We start from the raw sequence: 17,786 nt of genomic DNA, 5'->3' as shown, positions 1-17,786 counted from the left end.
CATACCACACACCATGGGATAGTAAGGAAACCTTTTTTTAACCTTTAATTGTCAATGTGCTCAAAAATCTAAAACACAAATCATATCCCAATAACTGAAGAGCTTGATTATGTCAACTTTCTACATTTGAGCTCCAAAACATGAAAATAGAAATTAAATTGAAAGCATGATTAACATTTAAAATACAGTTTTATGTATGTGTGCTTTCTTAGCTATTTCTTAGAAATTACTAAGAGGATTTTAATTGTTTTACTCTTTAATCTGAAAAATATTTTAGCTCTGTTATTTAAGGTAAAACAATTTGAATATCTGTTTTTTAAGATTCTGTGCATTAGAGACATTGACGAATACTTCAATGATTTATGATTTATATGATTTATGAATACTTATGATTTATTCTAGAAATTTTGCTGGTAATTCCTCATAGTGTTATTGCCTGTGTTATTTCAGAATTCTGCTCTGGGAATAAGCCCAGTTGTTTTTGATGTTTTCTGGTATGCAGAGGTAGAGATAGTGCTCCTTTCTTGATATCTGGTGACATATTGGTAAGGCTTGTTTTAAAAATAAGTGCTCCGTGTGTGTGTGTGTGTGTGTGTGTGTGTGTGTATGTGTGTTACTGCTCAAGGGCAGAAAAGAGTAGTATTGAGGCTCAAAAAATTTACTTTTGAAAATAGGCTAGCACAATGGAAAGCTATTTAGGTGTGATAAAGTATTAATTATAATAAATGCAAAAGTAGTAAAAAATGTAGAGTTAGGAAAGTATTTGAATAAAGGCCACGTGAGGGATAAAGTTGTGGCTTAGACATAAACATTTAGGGTACATGTAAGCTGAAGTCTGGGAAGTGAATAAAAATGTCTTGTATTCAAGAGAGATGAGAATAATAACTTTCAATATGCCTTATGACTGTGTCTGGGATACAAGGATATCTTGTTTCTCTCTCATGGCCATGTTTCCTTGATTGGATATTTGGATGCTGTTCCAGTTACTATGGCTGAGTAAATTACTCTGAAACTTAGTAGAATAAAACAGCCATTTATCATACTCATAGATTATGTGGGTCAGGAATTCAGACAGGGGACAGAAATGACCCTGGTGACTTCCAAGGCAAAGGACAGTGCAGCTTGGGACTGGCTCTTTTTCTCAGGACACTTGCCCTTGGAACCCAGCCGGCAACCAGCATCAGGCCTGGCCTGAGACAGGTGGGCAGTTTGGGCTTCCTCACAGCTTGGTAGCCTCCCCAGATAAAGAGCCAGTTGGAAGCTTCATCGCCTTTTGCCTTAGAAGTCACACAGAGTCATTTCTGCCTTCTATTCATGATCAGTTCGTTACAGAGCCTTTTCCATGTGTGACTGGAAATAGTACTGTGGCCGTTTTTGCAAAATACACTCTGCCATATACACTTACTGGTTCCTTTAAGCATTATTCAAAGGTGTCTTCCTGAGAGCCAGTGACACAGCCATTTAAAATATATATTATTTCTTGGGCTTGTGGCTACCAAAATGCTCTGAAAAATTAGAGAGCCCCAAATACAAACAGTGCCAACCCTCCCAGAACACCTAAAGAACAGTTTCCTCTCCTTCCTCTACACCTTCATAACCCTCCTCAGCCTATGACCAGACCCCTCCTTCAGTGAGGACTATTGGCTTTCTTACCCTGCCCTTCTCATCAAAACTCAAAACCACAAGAACAAACACTTTTTCACCTCATTGTAATTCAGCCCAGCTAGCTTCCCTGCTGGCTCAGCAGTAAAGAACCCGCCTGCCAATGCAGTTGACTCCAAAATCTCTGTCTCCTATCTAGGGTTTGATCCCTAGGTCAAAGATCCCCTGGAGGAGAAAATGGCAACCCACTCCAGTATTCTTGCCTGGGAAATCCCAGGGACAGAGGAACCTGGTGGACTGCAGTCCATGGGCTCCCAAAAGAATCAGACAGGGCTTAGTGACTAAACAAAAGAACTCTCCTGAAATCTCATGATTTCCCCATGTTCAAAACCTATCAACAATTTTCGGGCTTTATCTTAAGGAATCTCTTCTCTACAGTATTTTATAATGTTGACCACTTCTTCCTGCTTTAAACTCTATGACCTTGATTCTCTGAAACTCTACAACCTAGTCTTCCTCCTCCCTTTGCTCCTTTTCATTGCTGTCTGCTTCTTTGCCCATCATGTTCATGTTGGTTTTTCCCAGGATCCCAACTTTGGATAAATGTCAATTTGTGTTCCTGATTCAACTATAGTTGACTCCAAAATCTCTGTCTCCTATCTAGTCCTCTCTCTGAACTACCAGTTGAGCATCTCTACTTTTCATGAGGAGGTGGGCCAGAACCTAAATGCAGGTCATCTGAAACTAATTTCATCTCCTTGTTTGTTTATATCACTACTCCATCACCTTATTCATTACAACTCATTTCTTTATTCTCACTGAGGTCAAACACTGAGGAATATCTGAATGCCTTATTTTTTTTTTGTACCTTCTGTTGTATCTAACAGATCACCAGATTTGTACATTTGACCTTCTAAATAGTCTTTAGATCTGTACTTTGTGTAAGCCTACCATCTTGGCTCTCCTGGGCTACTAAGCTCTACCACGGCTCCCTGCTTCACGTCTGCCTTCCACACTACCCAGTGTGATCTAAAACAAAACCCAAATCCAACCACATCACGTCTCTGCTCAGTGGCTGCTGAGGCCACAGGCCCAAGTTCAAGCTCCTCAACATCCCACAGAACCCACTGTGGCTTTGCTCCTGTCCAAATCTAGGGCCTTACCTCACACCATTTCCAGCCTCATTCTTTATACTGCAAAAACATGACGATGCTGCGTTTCCTCCAAACAACCAGCTGTTTCTTACACTCATCTCTTTGCTTACGTTGTCTCCTCTGCCGGGAGAGAAACTGAGGTCAATACCAATTCAGCAAGTAGGCAGTTGATAACCACTACTGCCTCAGCCTTGAGAAAGAGAACAGAAGTACACAAGGAAAGTGGGGGGTGTGGGGCAGCACAGCGTGCAAGGCAGGATGGGTGGATGTTTGTGACAATGGGTGACATTTGCTCAAACCACATTTTCTGCCATAGGCCATTAGCTTGTGTTCTACTTCCATATTCTGGCTTGTGGTAGACCACAGTCAGTATTGTTTGTCACATATATAACTTACGGAAACTTTATAGTTTTCAAAAGAAAATTCATAGAAATATTTGGTTCCAGAATATACAAAATCTTCGGCTGACCAAGTTATCTCTTTGGGCAAACACTTTTGGTTGATTCCCTAACTTCCATTGCAACCCAGATGGTTAGTCTTAAGACAGTACTTCTCCAAGTGTGGTCCACAGCTATATCAGCATCACATAGGAACTGTTAGAAATGCAAATTCTTTTTTTTTTAATATGTTAATTTTTATTTTATTTTTCAACTTTACAAAATTGTGTTAGTTTTGCCAAATATCAAAATGAATCCGCCACAGGTATACATGTGTTCCCCATCCTGAACCCTCGTCCCTCCTCCCTCCCCATACCATCCCTCTGGGTCTTCCCAGTGCACTAGCCCCAAGCATCCAGTATCATGCATTGAACCTGGACTGGCAACTCGTTTCATACATGATATTATACATGTTTCAATGCCATTTTCCCAAATCTTCCCACCCTCTCCCTCTCCAACAGAGTCCATAAGACTGTTCTATACATCAGTGTCTCTTTTGCTGTCTCATACACAGGGTTATTGTTACCATCTTTCTTAATGCCACATATATGCATTAGTATACTGTATTGGTGTTTTTCTTTCTGGCTTACTTCACTCTGTATAATAGGCTCCAGTTTCATCCACCTCATTAGAACTGATTCAAATGTATTCTTTTTAATGGCTGAGTAATACTCCATTGTGTATATGTACCACAGCTTTCTTATCCATTCCTCTGCTGATGGACATCTAGGTTGCTTCCATGTCCTGGCTATTATAAACAGTGCTGCGATGAACATTGGGGTACACGTGTCTCTTTCCCTTCTGGTTTCCTCAGTGTGTATGCCCAGCAGTGGGATTGCTGGATCATAAGGCAGTTCTATTTCCAGTTTTTTAAGGAATCTCCACACTGTTCTCCATAGTGGCTGTACTAGTTTGCATTCCTACCAACAGTGTAAGAGGGTTCCCTTTTCTCCACACCCTCTCCAGCATTTATTACTTGTAGACTTTTGGATTGCAGCCATTCTGACTGGTGTGAAACGGTACCTCATAGTGGTTTTGATTTGCAAGAAATGCAAATTCTTGACTGCCCCCATCAGACCTATTCAATCAGAAGTTCTGGGGGGTGGGACCCAGCAACCTGTGTGTTAATAAGCTCCTCCAGGTGATTCTGATGAATGCACAAGCTTGGGAACCACTGGTCTGAGACAGTCTTGATAATTTCATTCTCTCTGACACTAACTGGTTCAATAATTTGTAGGTTACCCAATTCTGACTAGTGAGAGAAAGTTGATCATGTTGGTAAAGAGGCTTCTGTGAAAAATGTCCTTGTTCCTAAGAAGGATACTCAGAAAAAGGCCATGCCTGGGAATTTCCTGGTGGTCCAGTGGTTAGGACCCTGCTCTTTCACTGCTGAGGGCCAGACTTCAATCCCTCATTGGGGAACTAAGAGTCTTCAGGCCACATGGCACAGCCAGAAAAAACAAAACAAAACAAAAACACTCCTATACATACCTGGATGTTATCATGTCTGGTTGTGATCCTGGAATTGCGTCAGCCTTCTGCAAACCATAAAATGAAAAGTGAGTGTTAGTCACTCAGTCGTGTCCAACTCTTCGAGATCCATGGACTCTAGCCCACTAAGCTTCTCTGTCCATGGGATTCTCCAGGCAAGAATACTGGAGTGGGTAGCCAATCCCTTCGCCAGGGATCTTCCCAACCCAGGAATCAAACCCAGGTCTCCTACATTGAAGGGAGATTCTCTACTATCTGAGCCACCAGGGAAGCCCCCCAGGAATCATAAAGGTGCCAGCTAATGGCTAACGCAGTAGGCTCAGAATGGTTACACAGTAGATTGAAATAAATTTCAGTCCTTCAAGGGCTTCCCTGGTGGCTCGGATGGTAAAAAGTCTGCCTGCAATGTAGGAGACCCTCCTTCGATCCCTGGGTTCCTGGAGAAGAGACAGGCTACCCACTCCAGTATTCTTGCCTGAAGAATCCCATGGATAGAGGAGCCTGGCGGGCTACACTCCATGGGGTCACAAAGAGTTGGACAGGGCTGAGTGACTAACGCTCAGTCCTTCAGGCAGCTTTGGAGGCAGTTCTACCTCTTGAGTATGTAGTGTTAATTCACTAAATGCATCATAATTGTTTACACCTGTTTTAACCATTCTCTGATGGCTTGTTTAAAAAAAATAAAAATGGCTGCATATAATTATTCTTTATATATATATACACATGCACTTAGTCATGCCTGAAAGCTCTTCCTTTGTTTTTATAGATGGCACCAAATGGTGATTTTAATTACTTAGCATGTTTGTGAGATTCTTCAAAACCAAGTGAAACCCAGATGTCCCATTCACTTCCATAGTGGTCACACAGCACTTGAACCATCAAATAACGGTGCTCCAAGCCCTTTCCCTATTTTTCCCGGAGGTACAGGCCTTTCCCAGGAGCCCCAGCCCAAGCACCCCAGGGAACCCCCAGGAATGCTGTGCTCCTCCAGTCTGCTGTGCCCGTGTGTCCTCAGTCAGCCTGTCAGCCTCCAGTCTGCCTGGCTGCTTTCTGTATCCCTCACCGGCCTGTAAGGGAGGAGAGTTAGAATGCAGATGTGTGAGTCCTGCTGGAATTCACTCCAGATACGGATACTTTCAGAGTCTACTTCTGGAGGATGCCCCTCTCCTCCAGACCCAGCGGGACCCCTTGTCACAGAGATGGCTTCACTCTCCCACCTGGGAGTGTCAGGGCCCCATTGTGCCCCCCTCTCCCGAGGTTCTCAGAGAGGACTGAAGTCTTACTTGTCGAAGGGGAAACTGTGCTGGAGACACAATCCACCTACCAGGAAGATTAGCACTCACTTTATTTTTGTTTTAATTAATTAATGAATTTTAGTTGGAGGATAATTACACTATTGGGATGGCTTTTGCCATACGTCACTATGAATTAGCCATAGGCATACACGTGTCCCCCACATCTTGAACGCCCCCCACTCCCACTCCCTCCCACCCTATCCCTCGAGGTTGTCATAGAGCGCTGGCTTTGGGTGCCCTGCATCATACATCAAACTCCCACTGGCTGTTTTACATATGGTAATGCATGTTTCAATGCTGTTATTCTCTCATATCATCCCACCCGTTCCTTCTCCCACTGAGTCCAAAAGTCTATTCTTTACGTCTGTTGTCTCTCTTGCTGCCCAGTACGTAGGATTTTCGGCACCATCTTTCTAGACTTCATATATATATTACTTTATAATGCATAGCACTTTAGCTCCTCCTCTCTCCCTTCTGCCTCCTTTCCAGTATATGTTCTTGCTTCTGAATAATCAAAGACCTACTCAAGTGCTTTCCTGAGGTCAAAGGAGCAATTTCTCCCCAGAGATGAATTCAGAACTCACTTTGAAGGCCATTTCCTACTCTTTGGCCGTCCAGGTTTTCCAAGATGTGAAAGTTGCGTTTTTGCTGAGCCAGCACTTTGCACAAGCGTCAGGTGCTCTCTGAGGGGTGGTGGTCAGCGGGGGTTAGGGGTTCCGAAGACAAAGCCGGAAAGAAGAGCACCCATACCGGGCCTTCCACGAAGAGCAACACAACTAGACCTCAAAGACTCTAGAGCCACAGGGTCCCTTGGGGTTTGAAAACGGGCTTATCTCATCTCTCCCGCAGCAGTAGAACTCAGCGGCTTCCTTGGCAACAGCACAGCCACTCTCTGGGTCTGGTCTTATTACAAAGTCTCCCCACTGCTCATTGTCTGTCTCCTTCCACATTCCCCAGTTCAGACTTAAGGAGACAGAGTTTGACTGGCCTAGTTCATCAAAGCCTTTTGTGTTTGAGCTGAGTTCCTTTTATACCAGATGACCTCGCAGGTTATTGACCCGGATGGAATGACTCCCTCGGGTCTGGTGTCAACCTCAGGTCTAATCAGCTGTGTTGACAGCATGGAGGTGGGGATAAGAGGCCAGGTCTCCACAAAGCCACTCCACTTCCGGAAACAGGCAGTGGTTACTCCTTCAGCAGAGGCTGTGAGTAGGGCAGTTTCCCTGAAAGGAGCCTGTGGGGTCCAGTCGGGGTAATTATGTTGCAGTGTAGCTACGTGGTGGCTTTCCTGGTCACTCGGTGGTAAAGGATCTGCCTGCCAGTGCAGGAGACGCAGGCTTGGTCCCTAGGTCAGGAAGATCCCCTGGAGAAGGAAGTGACAACCCATTCCAGTATTCTTGCCTGGAAAATCCCGTGGACAGAAGAGCCTGGCGGGCAGCACTCCATGGGGTCTCAAGAGTTGGAGGCAACTAAACAACGAAGTGGTAGAATGCAGTCCCTTCTACAGGGAAGCAAGGAAGGCTGCCTTTTCATTAATGATTGACATCTACATTCTGACCTCATCAAGCTGTCCTTTCTGGGCCTCTGTTTCTTTTTCTTTCTTTCTTTCTTTTTTAACTTTTTATTTTGTATTGGGGTATAGCTGATTAACAAACAATGCTGTGTAGTTGCATGTATACAACAAAGGGACTCAACTATACATATACATGTATCCATTCTCCCCCAAACTCCCCTCCCATCCAGGCTGCCACACAACATTGAGCAGAGTTGGATGTCAGTTTCTTCATCTGCAAAATGAAACAGTTTATCTTAGTGATTTCTAAATACCTTTCACTCAGGCCTGGTCCCAGTTGTACAAGTCCAGCCTTATACAGTATTTGGAACTCTCTTTAGGAAAAAAAGCCTACAAAATTAGGCGTGAGGTCTTTGAAGGGGCCCTGACTCAAGCTTGCTCCATTTCATATAAATCCATCTCTGTTTAAATGCATTGTCGACTGAGGATATTTTCAACTTATCCTGATAAGAGTTTGTCAGGATGTAACTGCTGTGTAAGTCAAGATTAAAATCTGTATACATTCTTCAAGGTGTATCTATGCTTCAAAGACAGTAGCAGTATATCTCAGCTAATGTGTCTCTTTAGGCCCTTGATACATTGTAGCTTATATCTGTTGAGTTTGTACTTGTTGTTACCATTGTATTGCACTATATCTGCCTCTTCACACAACATGGATCAGTAGCTCCAAAGAAATTCCTGGTAATGTAAAAATTGAGACAAAGATACTGATGTAATAATTCAGGACAACTAACTTTATAAATAATAGTGAACAGAGCTTGGAAGGCAGGGTGGGTAGGAGTGGATTGTGATGTATATTTGCTGGTTGGGTTTCACACCAGCAACCAAAAAGGAAAAGTTCTGAAAGGAAATATGGGATTATGGAAAAACTAGATTTAACCGACTCATCAAAGTCGGGGCAAGAACAATTACGGATTTTTTCATGATATTTTCTCCATAATGTCCAATGTACATCTGTTAAACTTAGGGGGAGAGGGATTTCCCCCAGAATAAGACAAAATGATGCTTTGTTTCTAGTATAAAGTTAATGAATTTTAGTAGCAAAACAGAGGAAAATAGTAGAATGGGAAAGACTAGAAATCTCTTCAAGAAATTAGACATACAAAAGGAACCTTTCATGCAAAGATGGGCACAATTAAGGACACAAACTGTAAGGAGCTGGCAGACAAGATTAAGAAGAGGTGGCAAAAATACACAGAACTGTATGAAAAAGATCTTAATGATCCAGATAACCATGATGGTGTGGTCACTCACCTAGAGCCGGACATCCTGGAGTGTAAAATCAAGTGGGCCTTAGGAAGCATCACTATGAACAAAGCTAGTGGAGGTAATGGAATTCTAGCTGAGCTATTTCAAATCCTAAAGGATGATGCTGTGAAAGTGCTGCACTCAGTATGTCAGCAAATTTGGAAAACTCAGCAGTGGCCACAGGACTAGAAAATGTCAGTTTTCCTTCCAATCCCAAAGAAAGGGAATGCCAAAGAATGTTCAGTCCATCATACAGTTATGTTCATTTCACATACTAGTAAGGTTCTACTCAAAATCCTTCAAGTTAGGCTTTAGCAGTACATGAACCAAGAACTTCCAGATGTACAAGCTGAGATTAGAAAAGGAAGAGGAACCAGAGATCAATTTGCCAACATTCGTTGGATCATGGAGAAAGTAAGGGAATTCCAGAAAAACATCTATTTCTGCATCATTGACTACACTAAAGCCATTGATTGTGTGGATCACAGCAAACTGTGGAAAATTTTTACCAGGCCACCTTATTAGTCTCCTGAGAAACCTGAATGTGGGTCAAGCAGCAGTAGTTAGAACTGGACATGGAACAACTGACTGGTTCAAAATTGGGAAAGGAGTACGACAAGGCTACATATTGTTGCCCTTCTTATTTAACTTACATGCAGAGTACATCATGTGAACTGCCAGGCTGGATGAATCACAAGTGGGATTCAAGACTGCTGGGAGAAATATCAATAACTTCAGATATGCAGATGATACCACTCTAATGGCAGAAAGTGAGGAAGAACTAAAGAGCATCTTGATGAGGCTGAAAGAAGAGAGGGAAAAAACTAGCTTGAAACTCAACATTCAAAAAACTAAGATCATGGCATCCAGTCCTATCACTTCATGGCAAATAGATGGGGGAAAATAGAAACAGTGACAGACTTTATTTTCTTGGGCTCCAAAATCACTGTGGTTGCTCACTGCAGCCATGAAATTAAAAGATTCTTGCTCCTTGGAAGGAGAGCTATGACAAACCTAGATAGCATATTAAAAAACAGAGAGATCACTTTTGCCAACAAATGTCCATATAGTCAAAACTATGGTATTTCCAGTAGTTGTGTATGGATGTGAGAGTTGGACCATAAAGAAGGCTGGGCACCAAAGAACTGATGCTTTCAAATTGTGGTGCTGAAGAAGACTCGAGAGAGTCCCCTGGACAGCACGGAGATCAAACCAGTCAATTCTAAAGAAAATGAACCTGGGATATTCATTGGAAGGACCGATGCTAAAGTTTCAATACTTTGGCCACCTGGTGCAAAGAGCTGACTCATTGGGAAAGACCCTGATGCTGGGAAAGATTGAAAGCAAAATGAGAAGAGGGTGGCAGAGGATGAGATCATTAGGTAGCATCACTGACTCAATTGACATGAATTTGAGCAAACTTTGAGAGATCATGAAGGACAGAGGAACCTGGTGTGTTGCAGTCCATGGGTTTGCAAAGACTTGAACGCAACTTAGTGAATGAACAACAACAAAGTCCTATTGATAAAGGCATTTGCACCATTGTTCATGCTTTTTGAGTAAACCTGGTCCATACTTTATCAACTCAGAACTGAGAAGCTGTGTTCTTTAAGGAATCAATGTGAAGAATGCAACTTGCAATGCCACCTCTCTTTTTTTTTTTCCTCTTGGCTTTTTGCTGCTTTATTGTTGTTCAGTTGCTCAGTCGTTCCCTTGATATCTCCTGTTTTCTTTCCCATTCTATTATTTTCCTCTATTTTTTTTGCCTTATTCAGTTAAGAAGGTTTTCTTACCTCCCTTTACTATTCTCTGGAACTCTGCATTCAGTTGGGTATATATTTCTCTTTCTCCCTTGCCGTTCACTTCTCTTCTTTCCTCAGCTATTTGTAAAGCCTTCTCAGACATCCACTTTGCCTTCTTGCATTTCTTTTTCTTTTTGATGGTTTTGGTCACTGCCTCCTGTACAGTGTTACAAACCTCCGTCCATAGTGCTTCAGGCATTCTGCCTACCAAATCTGATCCCTTGAATCTATTTATCACCTCCACTGTATAATCATAAGGGATTTGATTTAGGTCATACTTGAATGTCCTAGTGGTTTTCCCTGCTTTCTTCAATTTAAGTCTGAATTTTGCAATAAGGAGTTGATGATTTGAACAAGCTGCAGATCTTGTTTTTGCTGACTGTATAGAGCCTCTCCATCTTCGGATATAAAGAACATAATCAGCCTGATTTAGGTGTTGGCCATCTGATGATGTCCATGTGTAAAATCATCTCTTGGGTTGTTGGAAAAGTGTGTTTGCTATGAGCAGCATGTTCTTTTGACAAAACTGTTAGCCTTTGCCCTGCTTCATTTTGTACTCCAAGGCCAAACATGCCAGTTATTCGGGTTATCTCTTGACTTACTACTTTTGCATTCCAATGTCAAATGATGAAAGGGACATCTTTTTTTTTTTTTTTTTTTTGGTGTTAATTTTAGAAAGTGTCATAGGTCTTCATAGAATTGGCCAGTTTCAGCTTCTTCTGCATCGATGGCTGGGGCATAGACTTGGATTACTGTGATGCTGAATACCAAGATTATCCTGTCATCTTTGAGACGGTACTTGTACCCAAGTATGGCATTCAGGACTCTTATTGACTATGAGGGATACTCCCTTTCTTCTGAGGGATTATTACCCACAGTAGTAGATATAATGCTATCTGAATTAAATTCACCCATTCTCATCCATTTTTAGTTCACTGATTCCTAAGGTGTTGATGTTCAGTCTTGCCATCTCCTTGCTTGACCACTTCTTTACTGGGAAACGTGAACAATGGTGCAAATTCCTTAATCATTTATGACTTTGCTCTTTCCCAACACCTAATGAAGGGAACAATTGATATACATAGTTTAGCACAACTTAAAACCGTATTTAAATACTGCAATGGACTGTAAAATATTAGAGCCCACTGTCACAAAAGACTGGATTGGCGTATACTTTCCACCATACCCCAAGTAGACACAGCTCTCCAGCTTTTTTCAGTGTGAAATGCGGTCAGTTGGCTGGTGAGCTGGCTGTGGTCTTCAGTTATAAATATCTCCACAGTGTTGGTTCATGCTCAGTTTGAAAAGGAAGACATTATTTTTGCTCCTCTTCTTTCTTTTAATGTGGTTGGAAAATGGTAGACATAATTTTTGAAGGATCTGAAACATAGTTTTTATCATGTTTTCATGGTTACCATCTTTGTTGTTTTCACCCTTCCCCCAGTGAATACTTTTATTAATGCCCATATGTACATCAGAATTGAAGCAAAAATATGGAGGGTTCCCACATGCCCTCCCTTACCAAACACATAGCCTCCCTCACCAGCAGGGTCCCATATCAGTGTGATATAGTTGTCATAATCAATGAACCAGCATTGATACATTACCAACCAAAGTCTGCCATTTACAGTAGAGTTCACTCTTTGTGTTACAGATTATATGGGCTTGAATAAATGTATAATGTCGTGTATTTACCATTATAGTATCATATGGAATAGTGTCACTAAACCAAAAGAAGAAATCAAATTAAAGACTAATAAAATACAGCAAAATAAAACATAAAATAAAATTCTTATACTAATTATGAACTAAAGTATGACAGAGTTGAGACCAAACATATTAGTCTTATCAATAAATGTAAATGGGCTTAACTCACCTATTTAAAGAAAAGATTTTCCACTGGACTCACCCAGGAAAATTCAACTATATGCTGTATCTAAAATAAAATTGTTAATAAAGGCTAAAAATACAGGGATAAGCAAAGAGTTACCAAGCAAGTGGAAGTAATGTTAATAAGAAAGCAGATGTAGAATATCTATATAACTTTAAAAAAAAAAAAAACACCTTTTAGGTGAAAAAAAAGGACACTTTTTAACGCTAAAAGCCAAAATTTACAAAGGACATAAAACATTTATGGGTGTCTAGGTACTAAATTATTCAGCAACCACTTTTAGAAAGTAAAATTTACAAGAGATGCAAAGGGAAACACAGAAGAAAAAACCTACTAATAGAAAAATTTAACATAATACTCCCAGTGTAAGACAAATCAGGTTAAAAAAGTAAACATGTTGAAGATTTAAACAGCATTATCGATAAGGATATATATCACACTCTACACTCAGACGACAGAAAATATACTTTCTTCTTTTTTAAAAACATTTTATTTTGTATTGAGTATAGTCAGTTAACTGAAGAAGGAAATGGCAACCCACTCCAGTGTTCTTGCCTGGAGAATCCCAGGGACAGGGGAGCCTGGTGGGCTGCCGTCTATGGGGTCGCACAGAGTCGGACACGACTGAAGTGACTTAGCAGCAGCATAGTCAGTTAACAGTGTTGTGATAGTTTCAGGTAGATAGCAAAGGGACTCAGCCAAGCATAGACATGGATCCATTCTCCCCAAAACTCCCCTCCCATCCAGGCTGCCACATAACATTGAGCAGAGTTCCGTGTGCTGTATGGTAGGTCTTTATTGTTTATCCGTTTTAAATACAGCAGAGTGTACATGTCCATCCCAAACTCCTTAACTGTCCTTTCTCCCCATCCTTCGCACTTTTTTAAGTGAACATGAAACATTCACCAAAAAGATCCTGCGTAAATTGAATTTCTTGAAAATAATAATGAAAAATACCACATAACAGAATCTGTGGGATACATATAAAGCAATGATCAAAGGAATATTCAAAGCCTTAAACACTTAATAGAAGTTAAAGAGGGCAATAAGTAAATTCTCAATTTAAAAAGCTAGAAAAGGAACAAGAAATAAACTAGAATACAGCAAAACAAGGAAAAGCATAAAGATAACATTGAAATTGAGAACAAAAAAAACCCAGTAAATCTAATGAATAAATTAATTATATAAGCCATTACCTAACTCAAGAAAAAAGGGAGAATGCACACATACACAAATAATTTCCTAGAAAATTAGTTTACCAAAATTGATCTTTAATTAGATTGGCTTATACCAAAAAAAAAAAAAAAACTTCCTTAGAAGAAATAGAAAAAGTTATTAAAGAATAAGAAAAGCGCCAGGACCAGAAAGTTTTATAGGGAAATTAACCCAAACCTTCAAAGACCAAATGGTCCCATAAATGCTCCATAAATTATTCAAGAGTATTGTGAATGAAGGAAATCTTCTTAATTGTTTTTACTATGGGAATATAATTTCAGTACCTAATCCTGATAGAAACAGTACAGAAAATTATAGACCAGTATCACTTACGAATAGGAATATAAAATTTCTAAATAAAATATTAGAGAATAGAATCTGATAATACATGAAGAAAATAATATACCATGACCAGGTGGGATTTATCCCAGGAATAAGGATGACTCTGCATGAGGTAATCAATTAATTTAATAGCCCTATAAATAGATCTGAGGAAGAAAATCATATAATTGTCTTTATAGATTCTGGAAACCTTTTACAATTGTCAACACTCATTCCTGATAAAGTCACTCAAGGAAAAGGAATTGATGGACATTTTCTGAAAATATATAGTTTTATCAAGTATAAATATTCATTAATCTTAAGACCAGCATAAGGGGGAAACATTAGCACTGTTTCCACTAAGATTAGAAGCAAAGCAAGATTACCAGTTGTCCTATTATCATCCAAAAATGTACTAGAAATATTAGCCAATACAAGTAGACATGAGAAACCAATTAGAGGCATAAGAATGGGAAAAGTGAAGCTGTCTCTATTTGCAGATGATATATATAATTATGGAACTAGAAAGTCCTAAAGAATTAATGGTAAAACCAAATAAAATAAAAAGAGATTTCAGAAAGCAGCAAGCTATCCAAGAATATACAAAGAGAAAACTGTATTTATAATAGCAACAGTCCTTTGGGTCACAAACATGACTGAAGAGACTTAGCGCGCGCGCACACACACGCACACACACACACACGAAGAAGATAAAATGCTTAAGAATAAATTTGACATGAAATATGCAAAATCTTTATAAGGAGAACTGTAAAACATTCCTGAAAGATAAAAATAACTTGACCAAACAGAGGATAAGAAAAAATTTTAATTTCAAATAAGTAATATAATCACAATGAAGAGGGATCGAAGAAGCAAACCCTGATAACTCTGCATGCAGTATTGCAACAACATGCTCTTGGGCTAAAAACAAAATAACTCTGAACAGATACTGAACCCTAGTTAGCAGACCTCTCTTTCTGCAGAAGCATAGGTTGGCAATTCTGAAATCATTTTTTGTATGTTCTAAGGATGAGCAAATAAGTTGTGGATAGTGGGAGTCAGGTTTTGTATTTTGAGAGAGGGAAGCTGCAGTCAGAGTAAAAGAAAAAAATAGAACAAACTCTGCAGTATTGGATTGGAGTTGGAGATATAGGTGTGAACTCGAGTTCTAATACATGTATATACATATGCACATACACATGTAGGAACTAGATACAGATCTGCATGGATTACAGTCTCTATTGTGCACATGAGTGTATGTGTATATGACACATTTGTCTATATGTGTGTGTAAACACTCCCCAGCTCTGTCCTCTGAGAAGGCAGTTGAAGCAGTTGCACCCCAGCTGCAGTGAGCACACCTCGAGCCAAGATCTTTGTTTCTATACACCCAAATTCTCCACTTAAAAGGAAGTAGAGAATAGGGTATATATAGTCCACAAAGAAATGATTGAGGCAGGTGACGTATTAGAACCTTGTTATGCCCCAAAGTAAGAATGTGCTTATGATAGGGATATGTCAGAATGGCAGAGGATCCAGTTTTAAGGAACTCCAGTTGACCAAATCTGGGATGACGTAATCATCAAAATACTAATTTAAGCTCTTTCCTGGCTGGAACTATGGAGGGTGCAGAAGAGAAGAAAAAGAAGGTTCCTGCTATGCCAGAAACCCTTAAGAAAACGCGAAAGAATTTCGCAGAGCTTAAGATCAAGCACCTGAGAAAGAAGTTAGCCCAAAAGATGCTTCGAAAGGCAGGGAGGAAGCCTATCTATGAAAAAGCTAAGCATTACCACAAGGAATACAGGCAGATGTACAGAACTAAAATTCAGTTGGCTAGGATGGCACAAAAAGCCGGCAACTTCTATGTACCCACAGAACCCAAATTGGCATTTGTTGTCAGGATCAGAGGTATCAACGGTGTGAGCCCCAAGGTTCAAAAGGTGCTGCAACTCCTTCACCTCTGGCAGATCTTCAGTGGCACCTTTGTGAAGCTCAACAAGGCTTCATTTAACATGCTGAGAATTGTGGAGCCATACATTGCATGGGGGTACCCAAACCCGAAGTCTGTAAATGAATCGATCTACAAGCATGGTTATGGCAAAAGCAACAAGAAGTGAATTGCCCTGACAGACAACACATTGATTGCTTGATCTCTTGGGAAATACGGAATCATCTGCATGGAGGATCTGATTCATGAGATCTGTACCGTTGGAAAACATTTCAAAGAAGCAAACAACTTCCTGTGTCCCTTTAAATTGTCTTTTCCATGAGGTGAAATGAAGAAAAAGACGACCCATTTTGTAGAAGGTGGAGATGCTGGCAACAGGGAAAACCAGATCAACAGGCTTATTAGAAGGATGACCTAAGGTATCTACCAGGATTATTTTTGTAATTTGGTCAGTTAATAAACAATTGAAACAAACAAAATACTAATTTAAGTAAATAATGATAGTAAATTTAATACTACTGAATAAAGGCTCCATGTGCTACACCAATATGAATGAACAAGTAAACAAATAATGAAGAAGGGAAAGCTTTAGTATAATAGAAAATGCACTAAAAAATGTAGAAGGAATGATGGAATTAGAAAATCACCTTCTGCCAAGTCATCATAAAAATAATTGTTATAAGCAAGAATCATCGTGAATGCTACAACTAACAGATGAAAGTTTGAGACTAGAATAGGCTAATAGAGTTTTGCCAAGAGAAGGCACTGGTCATAGCAAACAACCTCTTCCAACAACACGAGAGGAGACTCTACACGTGGACATCACCAGATGGTCAATACTGCAATCAGATTGATTGTATTCTTTGCAGCCAAAGATGGAGAAGCTCTATACAGTCAGAAAAAAACAAAACCAGGAGCTAACTGTAGCTCATATCATGAACTCCTTATTGCCAAATTCAGACTTAAATTGAAGAAAGTAGGGAAAACCACTAGACCATTCAGGTATGACCTAAATCAAATCCCTTATGATTATGCAGTGGAAGTGAGAAATAGATTCAAGGGATTAGATCTGATAGAGTGCCTGAAGAACTATGGACAGAGATTCATGACATTGTACAGGAGGCAGGGATTGAGACCATCCCCAAGAAAAAGAAATGCAAAAAGGCAAAATGGTTATCCGAGGAGGCCTTACAAATAGCTGAGAAAAGAAGAGAAGTGAAAAACAAAGGAGAAAAGTTATACCCATTTGAATGCAGAGTTCCAAAGAATAGCAAGGAGAGATAAGAAAGCTTTCCTCAGCAATCAATGCAAAGAAATAGAGGAAAACAGTAGAATGGGAAAGGCGAGAGATCCCTTCAAGAAAATTAGAGATACCAAGGGAACATTTCATGCAAAGATGGGCACAATCAAAGGCAGAAGCAGTATAGACCTAACAGAAGCAAGAGATATTAAGAAAAGGTGACAAAAACTATACGAAAAAGATCTTAATGACCCAGATAACCACGATGGTGTGATCACTCACCTAGAGCCAGACATCCTGGAATGCCAAGTCAAGTGGGCTTTAGGAAGCATCACTAAGAACAAAGCTAGTAGGGGTAATGGAATTCCAGCTGAGCTATTTTAAATCCTAAAATATGATATTGTGAAAGTGCTGCACTCAATATGTCAGCAAATTTGGAACACTCAGCAGTGGCCACGGGACTGGAAAAGGTCAGTTTTCATTCCAATCCCAAAGAAAGGCAATGCCAAAGAATGCTCATACTACCACACAATTGCACTCATCTCGCACGCTAGTAAAGTGATGCTCAA

The 17,786-nt window shown here is 40.2% G+C and overlaps 1 protein-coding gene and 1 pseudogene across 13 annotated transcripts in view; both read left to right on the top strand.

Moving 5' to 3' along the window:
- Positions 1-17,786, top strand: part of ICA1 (islet cell autoantigen 1) — a 164,749-nt gene that overhangs the window by 68,122 nt on the left and 78,841 nt on the right. The window lies entirely within an intron of this gene.
- On the top strand, positions 13,152-16,837 carry LOC112586446 (annotated as a pseudogene).

Source organism: Bubalus bubalis, chromosome 8 (genome assembly GCF_019923935.1).
Source record: "Bubalus bubalis isolate 160015118507 breed Murrah chromosome 8, NDDB_SH_1, whole genome shotgun sequence".
NCBI lineage: Eukaryota > Metazoa > Chordata > Mammalia > Artiodactyla > Bovidae > Bubalus > Bubalus bubalis.
Note: the sequence above shows the minus strand (reverse complement) of the source record. Positions and strands in the feature narration are given on the sequence as shown.